This window comes from Mastomys coucha, unplaced genomic scaffold (genome assembly GCF_008632895.1).
Source record: "Mastomys coucha isolate ucsf_1 unplaced genomic scaffold, UCSF_Mcou_1 pScaffold20, whole genome shotgun sequence".
In the NCBI taxonomy this organism is placed as follows: domain Eukaryota; kingdom Metazoa; phylum Chordata; class Mammalia; order Rodentia; family Muridae; genus Mastomys; species Mastomys coucha.
This window is the reverse complement of record NW_022196903.1, coordinates 21,396,258-21,410,347: the sequence shown is the minus strand read 5'-3', so window position 1 is coordinate 21,410,347 and position 14,090 is coordinate 21,396,258. Positions and strand designations below refer to the sequence as shown.

Sequence of the window (14,090 nt, the reverse complement as noted above, 5' to 3'; positions counted from 1 at the left end):
TGTATTAAAGAAATTGACTTTTCATCTTCAAATGTTCTTATCAGCCTGGCCTTTTGCATATTATATGTAGACCATTGCTATGGCTAAAGATGATCTGTTCAGTTCTTTTACTTTACACTGATTTAATGTGGGGGTTTTGTATAGGTCTGTATTTCTTTTTATCTGTTTTTCTTCAGTTGTGCTTAACCTATCACTGAGCTTGTCTCAGTAATTCCTCATCATTTACCATTTTATCTGGCATTTTAATGTCCTGGTTGGCTATGGTGTTCATATTTTCCTGCAGTTCTTGATATGTTAGTTCAAACCACCCTCACTTTCTCATGAAGTATTTTCCATATTGTTCTGCATTTATTCAATCCCGGACTTTCAGCATTTAGCTTACTCTGGATACCAGTTTATTACATTGTTTTGAAAGATGAGCTCTTCATTTTTGCTATGTTGTTTTAACATATGATATTTGTTTGCCATCTAGGAAAGTAGAATGAGGTAAACATTATTCATTTAAGAACACACTATGATAACTGAGGGTTGCTGTGGATGTTTCAATCAATAGAAGTAAATCTCAACTTTTCCTTTTAATTTGTGTTACATTTAGTATGCTAGAGGCTTTCAATTCCTCCGGGGTACTTTATACTTAATGAAGTTCTCAGATAATCTCAAGTATATGTCTTATCTTTAAGATTCTTTCTTGCTATTGAACCTCAGACAAGCCCTTACTGTTTGTCCTTCACCATTAGTATCAATTAGACTGATGTTCTCTTAACCCAGTGTGCATGTGTTTTATTGAGAATTCACTTATTTGTTTTCATTATTAAGACAGTTTTATATTTCTGCATGTATAGGTGTTTCCTTATTGGTTGCACCTTTTCCATCACAGCAAATCTATTACAGTTTAAATTAGGATTTAGTTTTCAATTTTTATTGTACCCTAAAGAGGATTTTAATCCTTTACTCTTTCATTGAACAGCAATGAGTCCTTATGTGAATCTTCAGAATAACATGATTTTAAGCCTGTCCTGTGGCTATGGGATGTGAATGAACATGAGTCCTGTACTGCTGGAAGCTTCCTGTAACAAGAATGCAGACAAAGAGAGCACTTATTCACTGGCAGTACAACTGTACAATAGTCCATTGTGAAAATCAATATGGAAGCTTTTTAAAAACCTAAAAGAATTCTGTTCCTAGGTGCATTGCAGGTGTGGTGGCTGTGTCTCCTGCACATCAGTAGATAGCAGAGAGGAGAGAGGCTATGTCTATGCTCAATGCTCTGACCTATGAACATCTAAATGATCAGTTCCCTCAGTGTCTGAAAAAAAGTGAACCTTGGATTACCACCAGTTCAGGTCCTGGGGGCCCCAGACAGGAAGCTAGCCTGAGACAATCACCAAGACAGATCTGTATTGTCCTCCAGCACCAGAAACAATCCAGAGACCAGAAGAACCCTTGCTGGGACTGTGGACCCTGGCAGACTGAGCCCAAGGGACCAATCAGATGGGCCTGGCAAAAAGCCAGCCTGAGACAATCACCAGACCCTGACAGGGAGCCATCCTGAGATGATGATCAGTTTAGTCTGGTACTATGGGAGCCTGAGTTGGGGACATACCATGCCTGAGATGACCCCTGCCTGGCTCCATAATGCAGGAGCAGAGCAGAGCACTCTGGAGACCATTCCTGAGATTGCCCAGACACTCAGAGACCCTAGACACTACTAAGAGGATTAAATATGTAGTTGAAAAAATGAAAGAGAATGAGAAATGGAAACATGTGGGCACAATGAAGAGAGACAGAACTGGTTGTGGGTAGCAAGGAACAGCCTGATGTGAATACCTGATGATACCATCTGGGACTATGGTGGGGTGGAGTATTGGCCTATACTGCCGCTGGGGGCCATATCTGGGCATATAGCTTTGCAATAACATGGGTCTGTTACTACCAAAGGTAAGGTAGATGCCCCTGGTTTAGGCTGTCACTCAGTACATGTTGATGTCTGACAGCTATGCAGAACTGGCCCCACCTCTCACTTAGGCTTTAAGAGAGAGCCGGCCATGGAGGCATGAGACCAGGAGAGCTGTCCCCATCCCTAGCCAGCTGCAATACTTGGGAGGGCAAGCCCTGCACATTGCAGAGGTTGCGAGTATGCTGCCCAGAGGATATATGCTTGGGAAAACTGGTTCTATCACTAGTCTCTTGTGAAGTGGCATGCACAAAGAAGATACACCCTCAACCCACTTGCCCTTTACTGCTTACAGCAGGAGAGAGATGTGGCTTTGGGGGTCATGAGAGCACCAACTGCAGCATTCCAGAGAGATGGGTTCAGCGGAGAGCTGCCTCTGTCACTTGTCTGTTATGTGGTGATATGGGCAACGTTGTGAGAGTTGCAGGTAACAGCCAGCAGAGTGGGAGTGCTAACAGACTCACCTACTGAGATACCTCTCTGGCCAAGATCCAGGGCTTTGGATTGGTCCACCTTGACATCTTTCCCATTGATGAACTCCTGGAATCCATAAAGGGGCTGGTCCTATAGATCCCAAGCTGCAGCATCTCCGTGACAAGGGCAACAACAGGATATCTAAGAGGAGTCCCAGTGATGTTCCAATATTGATAGAGTAGCAGAAGACAGAGGCCTCATACCAGGCCAATGACTCATGTCAATGAAAAATCACTGCTAGCAAATAAATGAGGACTAAAGAGTATACTGTGGGACACCTTGTGGCATACTACAGCTTCCACAATGAGCATTTTTTTTTTCTCTGTGAACAGAGGTTTCCAAAGATGGAGAGTGGGTATGATTGGAAAGGGAGATGAGTGGGACTGGGGTGCATGGTGTAAAATTCACAAAGAACCAATGAAAAGTATTTTTTTTTAAAGAAATTGTATCTTTCATAGGAAAAATATGTACCACTCCTTTGTTTACTTTTAGCTTTGCAATTCAACATAACATAAAAGTGAGCATGCTCTCTCTCACTCCTGCTTCTCCACCTTGCTTCTCACCCCTTTGCTCCCCCTCTCTCCCCATTCTTTTCCCCCTCTCTCCACGTGGTCATGGCCGGCCCCTACTTCTCTACTTTCTCCCACTCTCTGCCTTTCTCTGCCTCTACTACCCTCTTAACTTCCCTCCCCATGCCCTAAATAAACTCTATTCTATACTAAAAGAAAAAAAAAGTGAGCATGCATCAATGTTTATTGGAGTACTTTCTACCTAAGTTATGGAGCCAATTATCAACAGTGCGATATAAAAGAAAATGTGACTCATAAGCACAGTCAGATTTTCTAGGAGCCAGTTGTGTGCTACAATGTGATAAAGGATTAACTAAGCTGACATGTGCAGAAAATGCATTTTCCATTATTTCTGATATAGACACACAAATCTGATTGGTTTTGAGTTCATTCTTGTGAAGATCCAGTTTCAGCAGCTGCAGCTGCTGTGAGCTGAGAACTACAATGGCTGCATTTTGCACAAGAAGACAGCATTTCAAAGCCCTTATCATCTGCCTCTTACACTCTGTCCTCCTTCTGCAATTAATACCTGAGCCTTAGGGTCCTACAACCACTGCTGTACCATTTGCTCCTGATTGATTCAGGGAGAGTGGGAAAACTGTGGGCTTCAGTTGTATACCCATGGATGACCCCACCAGGCTTGAATGAATAGTTATAATTCAATGGTAGTATAAGAGTCCCCGGTTAAACTAAATGGATCGCAAAACAAATTCAAAAGCTCTGAGTCTGAAAAGAGGACCAAGGAATGGTTAGTAGTTATGGGGTGTAGTTAGAATATTATGGTAATGCAGAGAGAGGTACTAATATATCAATACATTGCAAATATATTTAAAACACTAATTATTATATAACAATATAATAAGAATTAATAATAGAGTGAGGTTTAAAATTCGCTGTACAGCACACTGAAATTGTTATGTGTGAGTATTGAAGGTTGAAGCTAGATCCCAAATGTAGCTTTAGAAAGCCAATTTCTTGACTCTATAAAGATATAAGTAAATATTCATAGTGAAACTATTTCCTCTTGTTTTTATAGAAAACAGCAAATCCATAAAAAGATATTGAAAATGGTAATTTAAGTAATAAAGTGTCTCAGGTTTTTATTGCTGTGAAGAGACACCATGACTAAGGCTACTTTTAAAGAAGTAAAACCTTTAATTGGTACTGACTTACAATTTTAGAGATCCAGTCCATTATCATCATGTCAGGAAGGGTGGCAGCATGCAGGCAGACATGGTGCTGGAGGAGCTGTGAGTTCTATAACTTGATATTCAGGCAGCAGAAGGAGACTGTTGCCACACTGTACATAGCTTGGGCATAGAAGACCTCTAAAGCTATGCCCACAGTGACACACTTCCCCCCAACAAGACTACACTCACTCCAACAAGGCCACGTATGCTAATTTGCCACTTCCTGTAGGTCTATAGGGGCCAATTACATTTAAACTACCACTTGAAGTAATCTGAAATATAAAATATTTTAAAGTATCTTTATGTGGGACAAATGCTTTGGTGTATATGATAGAGACATAACATATTTACCATCAGAGACTTCAAAGATGATAAATGAGGTTTATTCATTCTCACTATCTTCAGAAACATATTCTGACATATCTAGGTAAATGTCAACCTACCCATATGGGGCAGGGTGACCAATTCTATCATCAACATAGGAGTCAACACTATTGATGGGTTACTGAGTCTACAATATAATGCTAAAACTTTATAATTACTTTATAACATTTTAAGGGGTAGTGTTTAAAATAAAATTTCACTGTAATTGTTATTTTGTTATTAATATTTATCTACTGATAAAAAATTTAGTACATTTGGATGTTTTTATTTGTTAGACCTGTATAAAATTCCAGAATGATTCATATCATACTTTATATGCATGCATCACTAGTTTTTCTCTCTTTATCTTTTAACCTCAGACTTCTCCTATAATTGACAAAAATGCTAGCAAGCAAACCAGCCATATGCCTCATCTCCAGTATGCTCACAAATGGCTACTCTCCTTCTTCCACCAGCCTCCGCTGTCCTTTCTAACCTTGCCACACTGACTTCCTAGCACTTGGCTTAACACTTTCAGTTCTGAGAATCTTTATTCTAAATATTTCTTCCTCAAAGACAATAAACATTTGTGGATATTTGTTTGGCTTCAATACATTTTTTTTTTTACTAAATTACATTGACCCTGGCTTCCTATTTAATAGGCTTTCTTTGTCTCAGCACCTCTGATTTTCTTAATTTTTACTTTTTACTTTATGTTTTAGATTGCACTTTTCACTAACCAATCCCATAAATTTTACATAATATGCATAATACATATTGGAAAGCACCTAGACTTCCTCCCTACATACATATTCTCAATATATTCTTCAAGGGCAGCTATCTTCGCTTACTGTTTACCTCCTACACAGATTTTCATTAAATCATTTTGTATGTGAATAAATGATTATGTATGCAATGTAAGAACATGTATGTACATACTCATATGTGTGGGGAGCCGCAGCTGCCACCATATATATGTATGTATGTGCCACCATATATATGTATATATATACATATATATATGTATGTATATATATATATGTATATATATGTATATATATACACATACATACATATATATGTATATGTATACATATATATATATGTATGTATATATTGAACACCTGGTCTCCGGCCAGAGCAGAGAGCACTGAGATAAACAAGCTTTAGCTGGAAAAGCTGTATGCCTCTAGTTTATGATGCAAGCTGGCATGATTTCTCATAGCCTATTATGCTTTGCCATGTAGCTGAGGCTGATTGGGACCAGGGAAAGTATTTAACCCACAAGGGCTGGGGGCTGGAATGAGATAGTAAGTATGAAGGGAGAATAAGAACTAGTAAGTAAATATGTAGTATTAGGGCTAGGGCTAGTGATGGGTTATGTAAGATTTAGGAGTAAGTATTTAGAATTGGGGCTGGTAATGGGATAGGAGAGAAGAAGAAGATATAGAAGTAAGACGTAAGGATAGATGTAAGATATAGAATTAGGAATAAGTATGTAACTAATAAGATGTAACTAATAAGATGTAAGTAGTAATAAGTAAGATGTAAGAAGAAGATATAGAAGAATATAAAAGAAGCTAGCTAGTAAGAAGAAGTAAATATGAAGGTTCCTAAATAAAACCTGCTTGGAGAAGAGTTCGTTGTTGCCTCCTTATGTCCAGCTGGGATGGGAAAAGGTGTCAGTGACACATACGTGTGACTATGAAGGTCACAGATCATAACTAATGTAACCCTCTATTGCTTTCCTTATTTAAAACAGAATCTCTCACTGATCCTGGAGTCAATCAGTTGGTGAGACTGGCAAGCTAGTGAATTCTAAGGATCTGCTTCTCTCCATGTCCTAGCAGCAGGATAACAGATGCACCCTGCCACGCCTGACTTTCACAACTAAATTGCTCATGCTTAAACAACAAGCATTGACCCCCAGAGCCTGTCTACAACCTGAACACTTGACTAAAATAAAAAAATAGCATAAAATTAAGCCTTTAGGACCCTTGTCTCTGAAATGGTAATATTAAATCTTAAAACTCGTTGACTTTGAGTTTAACTCTTTATAAACACTTAATTGTAAGCATAGTAGGAACAGATATCATTATATACCAGATAAAATTTTTAATGAGGAAATTCATTCTTTATCCAAAAGAAAGTAGTGAAATCATGCTATTTAGATTGAGTTCTCCTCTCTGTATAAATATATTTAAAGCAATTTCAGAAGCTCATGTTAGGCCAATTTGTATCTAGTACATTTGTGTGTTTGCTGGGTATCAGGTCTTTTTGCTCTGTTAAAATTGTAGAAATTCAACTCCATATGCACATTTAGAGCCAAACCAAAATGAAAAGAGAATAATCTTCTTTTTCTTACATTAGAGTTAAATGATATGAAAAGCACTCCTCTATGTATACTTGGCATGGTACATCGATTCATGTTAATGATAGTACTGCAAAGTATTATATTAAAATGAAATATAGTGCTCAGTTGTGTCTTCCATGGATAAACATCATCATAAATTCTGAAAGTTTTTGTTCATAGAAAACATGTGAGACTATTTTAAACTGACCACTTTTAGTAATATTTTATCTTCTCCCTGTCAATAAATTTATTTTGTGATAAAATAGTTTATTGATATAACTGATGTCTAGTATTGTACAGAATTTCTATGTTTCTTTTGACCTAGGAAACCTCATATGGACAGGCATAGTGTCATCTCTCTTACTCTTTGAATCACCAGGTCCAACCATCAGGGACTCCAATGCATTTCTTGTTACTTTTGTAAAGGTCTTAATGTTAAAAATTCTAGCTTCACCTGTAATCAGTTTTGCTTGGGACTCTAATTTAACAATTATTTCTGAAAATTGTCAATGTGCTGTTAAAGAGTGAATGTTACATAAAGTAGTGTATTTCTAGTATACAGATCACATTCATGTACATAACCAATTTTATAGACATGTAACATTGTAAAATGGTTTGTGAATATAACTTTGTGGTATTAGGTAGCGGTGAGTATAGAAAAGCATTACATATTACTTCATGCATAAATTTAATTTGGGTGATTACGTATGAATTTTGAGACAATCTTTTAATTTTCCAGAGCAGAAAACTCTGCAGATATCAAATGAAAACAACAAAAAATCTTGAATGAAGAGTGCTCAACCCGGAGGCAGAAAGAAAGGAGAATCATAAGTGCTGGTGAACATTGTGAGGGTGGCTTTCCTTGTAAAGAATGGATATGAGTGAATAATTAGTTGGACTGACTAAGAAGAACTATTTCACTTATCTCAAAAGGATGGTGACTCTGCCTAGCTGTAATTATCTGATTCTTTTATACTGAGGACAGCTACAGAGCAGCATATAGTGTTAAAAAGTAATGGAAGTAGAAGGAAAAGGGGATTTAGTGTGCTGCTGAAACTGGAGAAGGATGTGGAATGAACCAAAGAATGTATAAAGTTGAGAGTTGTAGATACCTCGTCACATGATATTTGACAAAAGAATGGCTAAAATGTCATTGATTTGAAACAGACAAAAATTATTTTAAATTAATATGATAGGGTGGTCTCTTATCTCTCTCTTTTTTTGTATGTGTGTGTATTTGTGTATCTGTCTGTGTACTGAATATACAGATGCGCACATATGTGTATATTATGTAGATATCAAATTACCCAACAGCTGATTACATAGTACAGACATCAGTAATGTAAGGCAGCTGAACTATACTAAACTGTTTTTAAATGTCCTATTACTTACAAATATATTGACTTAGGATATAAAACTATTGTAAATTTGTTGTTATAAACAGCAAATTATTTAGAATAAATACTTGATGTTTTCTTTATTGATTAACATGCGACTACTTCAAAACCAAACCAAATAGGGAAAAAAATAAAAGGGATTATAATAGGAGACTAATGTATATGTACTGAAAGAATATATGTGATTTTAATTTTTTTGAAAATAGAGAAAGAATTCAGTGTTCATTGAAAATAGCTACAGTAAAAAACATCAGACAAATAGGATATTTTCTAGAAAGGATGACCAAATATGTCATGAAAATTATAATTTCTGAAGAAAGTCATTATTTGATTCCATAATGACTAAGTGAGAGAACTTTTACATATCAAAACACAAAACTGCGAGAAGAAAGAATAATTGTTAAGCAAATTTTGGAATACTATAATTTTAGTTTGTGGAATAGCCTGCATGTCAGTTTGCATTTGTTTGAAGCAGCAAATTTAATCACCTTTGTTCATATAACTGCTTCACAACTCACCCATCCTCTCAAATGAACTGAATTATTAAAACTGAGCACAGATGCAGGTAGTACTTATTTCTTTGTATTCATGTTCATTTTTTTGAAAGTGACAAATTAATATTCTAATTCACCTTGCCTTCAGTGGAAACAAAAAGCTGTGGGAGAAAATTAAGAAGCTTTTTGCCATTTCGCAGGGATACCAGTGACTGCTCATTATTTTGACCTTCTTTTTATTGAAAAATAAGGTTTAGGGGATAAGTCCATGAGTGGTATGGCTGGACCATGACAAAGTTCTATTATAATGATTGATAAAGTTTGAATTGCTCTTCACAGGGCTGCACTTGTCTTATTCTTTCGGCAACTATCTCATAGTTACTGTGATAGGAACTGTTTCCCCACATCCATGACAGCATTATTTTTTTGTCATTTATATTCTTGTTTATGCTCACTCTTACTAGAATATAAGGAAATTTTAAAATAGTTTGAGTTCCCCTTTCCTTTTTAGCTATGATGAATTACACTTCTTTTGAGAAATATTCTATAACTCATTTAAATTGCATTGTTTATTTTAATATATTTATCTTTTTGAGTTAGTTGTATATATAAGTATCAATCCACCATAATGTTCATAGGCAGATTCTGTGTCTTACTGCAGAGATATCTGAAACTCTACTTATTTCTTTTATATTGAGAATAATTAGAACATAGAATGAACCTAGATATACATCACCTGATAAAGGGTAAATGAAAATGTTGTCCATATACAAAAGAGAATTTCATTCACCTACATAGAATACTGAAATTTGGAGGTAAATGAGTAAAGTTGAAAAAAATACTGAGTACTATAACACAAGCCCAGAAAGACAAATACCACATGTAATAGCTCAAATATTTATCTCAAGTTTGAAACTTTAGATTTGTGTGTTTAACATCAAGTGCCTTAGAAAAGAAACTATAAAGGGAGATATTCAGGAAGGGTTTTCTTTAGGGAGAGGAATAGTAGACAACAGTTAAAAAGAAAGTGGGGGAAGGACCCTGAGAGTTGAATGTTTTAAACCAGGATGGGAGGGAAGGATTGAAGGAGATGAGGTGTCAGGGAAGAGGGTTACAGGAAATAAAGCATATATGAAAAGCCTCATAGAAACCTACCATTTCATAACCTAATTAAAATGTAATTTAAAACAGAGTTACAAGGAAAGTGTCCTGTAGAGCTAGATGATTCTGTTTCTACAAGCAGGTTTAGAAAAATACCCGAACTACTAAGTGTCCCATTCCACCATGAGGTATAACTTTGGCCATTCCTGTGGTTCCCATTAGAATTTGATGACAAGATGATATTGCTTAAGATAGCACAAATGTTTATTAGAATATAGATAGAACTTGGGCTGTTGTTATCTGGAAACTTTATTTCTGCTGGCAAGCTTCCATAATGCTGGGAGGTTCTGTGCAATCTACTGGGGAAGACAAGACAGCAACAGCTTTAATTAAGTGTGAACCCTATGAAATTCAATGTGAAGATGTGCCCACCAATGGAATGATCATAGTGTGCATAATAAATTGCTCTCTCACTGTATTCAAGTCATCTCCACAAACAAGAACCAATGCCTACTGCCCTGAAACCAATCAAAAACATTAGCCCCTAGGGGACAATTTACTACTGTTGTACAGTCAAATTGGTATAGCTCATTCTTCCTTCTAAAAATAACCATAGAAAATTTACTTTCAGTCTTAAGCAGGAAACCTCTTACTTTTCAGTGAATAGTGGCAAACATGGCTATTAAAGATGTCGAGGATAATGCTAGACTTATGTTTTGCTATCATCCTGTGGGTCCTTTGTACTCTTGTTAGCTTTATATGTCTACTTTAAGTTCCAAGCTATTGTGTGCCAATTGTTTGTATACAACCTTATAGAGGAAACAGGAAACAGGATATGCTGCAATAATGTTTGCTACAATGTAAAGTTGACTTATATCTTGACTTGGCTATTCCCTATTACCTGCAACTTAATGTCAGTGTCATTCCTGACTGTTTTATATAGATGTTAAAAGGAGGAAAACTAATGCTCCTGCCATTCCATTTTCTCAGAATTTCTTTAGCTATTTTGATTCTTTTGTGCTCCCACATGAATTTTAGTCTCTTCTTTTGATATCTCTAACATTGTCATTGGTTCTGTTGCTTTTAACAGAAACAATTAAGTACAGAACTTCTTGGTGGTATCCAAGGGCAGTTGGATTTGTGTCTCTTGTTTTATATGCTGCTGGAAGTTCATTTCTTGTTTGTTAATAGCAATAAACCAAGTAAAATAATTAGAAATGCATGTTTGGTGCAACAATTTTCTTTTTTTAAAGATTTATTTATTTGTTATATGTAAGTACACTGTAGCAGTCTTCAGACTGCTCATTATGGGTGGCTGAGGGCCACCATGTAGTTGCTGGGATTTGAACTCATGACCTTCCGAAGAGCAGTCGATGATCTTCCCTGCTGAGCCATCTCACCAGCCCAAGTGATGAATTCATGAAATTCTTTATTTTGTTGTTGTTTTTGTTTTTTGGTTTTTTTTGAGACAGGGTTTCTCTGTGTAGCCTTGGCTGTCCTGGAACTCACTTTGTAGACCAGGCTGGCCTCGAACTCAGAAATCCACCTGCCTCTGCCTTCCAAATGCTGGGATTAAAGGTGTGCGCCACCAACACCTGGAAACAATTTTTATAAACAAAATCAAAATGACAAATTTTGCTGGTAGAAAAAGAAACTGAAGAGGATCAGAAGTGATTTTGTTCTCAAACCAGCAAATTACAAACCAAAAGAAGAAAATGAGAAATTATATTTCTTTCCTTTAATTACAGAATGCATAGATATATAAACTTCAAAGCAAAAAAGATATATCTACACTGTCCAAATTCTTTTTTTATCATAATTTTTTCTTCTTTTTTTACACTCCAGATTTTATTCCCCTCCCAGTCCACCCTCTGAGTAATCCACATCCCATACCTTCTCTCCTTCTAACCTCTTGTCTCCACAAGGATATCCCCACTACCCACCACCTGCCTCAACAGACCTGTAAACTCCCTGGGGCCTCTAGTCTCTTGAGGGTTGGGTCTATCTTCTCTGACTGAACTCAGACCCAGCAGATCTCTGCTGTATATGTGTTGGCGGCCTCATATCAGCTGGTATATGCTGCCTGGAGGGTGATCCAGTGTCTGAGAGATCTCTAGGGTCCCGAATAATTGAGACTGCTGGTCCTCCTACCGGATCACCATTCTCCTCAGCTTCTTCTAGCTTTTCCCTAATACAACCACAGGGGTCAGCAGCTTCTGACCATTGATTGGGTGCAAATATCTGCATCTGACTCTTTCAGCTGCTAGTTGGGTCTTTTGGAGGGCATTCATGATAGATCCCTTTTTATGAGTGTTCCATAACCGCAATAATAGTGTCAGACCTTGTAATGTCCCCTTGAGCTAGATCCCACTTTGGGCTTGACCCTGGACCTTCTTTTCCTCAGGATCCTCTTCATTTCAAACCCTGCAGTTCTTTCAGACAGGATCAACTATGGGTCAGAGTTGTGACTGTGGGATGGCTATCCCATCCCTCACTTGATGCCCTGTCTTCCTGCTGGAGTTGGGCTCTATACGTTCCCTCTCTCTAGCGTTAGGCATTTCATCTAAGGTCCCTCCCTTTGAGTTCTGAGATTCTCTTACCTTCCAGGTCTCTAGTACATTCTGGAGGGTGCCCCCAAACTCCTACCTTCCGAGATTGCCTATTTTCATTTTTTTCTGCTGGCCCTCGGGGCTTCAGTTATTTTCCCTCACCCAACACCAGAACACATTCCTCTCTTTCCCACAACCCCTGCCCAGTCTACTTTCCCTCCCAGGTCCCTCCCTCATCCCCACTTATGGTTGCTTTCTTCTCCCTCCCAAGTGGGACTGAGGCATCCTCATTTGGACCCTTCAGCTTGTGAGCTTTTTTGAGTTGTGTGGACTGTATCTTGGGTATTCTGTACTTTTTTTAGGCTAATTATTAGTGGGTATATACTGTGCATGACCTTTTGGGTCTGAGTTACCTCAGTCAGGATATTTTCTAGTTCTATGCATTTGCCTGCAAAACTCAGGATGTCCTCATTCTTAATAGCTGAGTAGTATTCCATTGTGTAAATGAACCACATATTCTGTATCCATTCTTCTGTTGTGGGCCATCTTCTAAGACTAATGAGTTCATTTGTTATCAAAATAATTCTCTCTTAGGCCTTTGGTGATTCTGCTAAGTGATTTAATTCTTTCACATTCTTTTCATTGTGAGTGACTTCACCTACTTTTCTGTTGTTATGATTGCTGATTTATTTATTTATTTTTTTTATTTTTTATTTATTGTGTTTTGCTTCTGGTAGTATTAGGGATTTGACCCAACACCTTATGCTTTTAAACTAGGTGCTACATCACTGAACTTTATACCCACATCTCTTTTCATTCTTTTATTTTTTTATTTTCAAAAAGTTTATTCTTTAATAACTTAAGCTGTCTGTAACTACACCCTGTAGTCAATACTGACCTTGAATTTGCAAGCATTCTTCTTCAGTTTTCCAAGTGTCTAGTATTACCACACTACTCAGAGTTCCAGAATAGGTTTTCCTACATATGTTATTATTTGGTTATTAATTAAAAGGGAAAATTGACAGAGAAGCTAAATGATTTCCTCAAAAAATTCTTTATGACAATTAAATCCATAAATAGCCAACAAAGTATAACTATAATTTTATATTTATTGATTTAATTTTGCAATACTTAGTATTATCTGTTACATACAAAAGATGACATATTCATGTATAGCTAAAGTCAACATTTTGTAGTTCATATAGATAAAAGAATTAGTAAAAAAACTGCAGAATACATATCTTTTTTCCATTGGATGTACATTTTATTAAAAGACCATACAATTGTATCTAGAAAGAAACTTTGCAAGGTTATTTTATCAGTAATGGCGAATTTGTTTCCTTCTGATCTCTCTCTACCCACATGTACACATGGACATAACCACATACAAGGACACACACACACACACACACACACACACACACACACACACATTTTAACAATCCTTAAACTTTTTCATAGGGGTATGCTCAATTTGATTCAAAAAGAAAAAATAGAATATTTGAGAGTCAATATCATTAAATAGATCTTATCCAAGAAAAAAAATTCTGAGTTTCTTCTTTAATTTGAGGTGCTTGTACTACTGACACTTAGATATTCTACCTAGAATAATCAGAGTCAAAACAAAAGGTTCAGGTTCTATTGCT

The 14,090-nt window shown here is 36.8% G+C and overlaps 1 non-coding gene across 1 annotated transcript; it reads left to right on the top strand.

Moving 5' to 3' along the window:
- Positions 1–1,174: 1,174 nt before the first annotated feature.
- LOC116100184 lies at positions 1,175–1,306 on the top strand. Its single transcript, XR_004122526.1, has one exon. It is a non-coding gene; the product is annotated as a small nucleolar RNA SNORA17 (small nucleolar RNA).
- Positions 1,307–14,090: the final 12,784 nt, after the last annotated feature.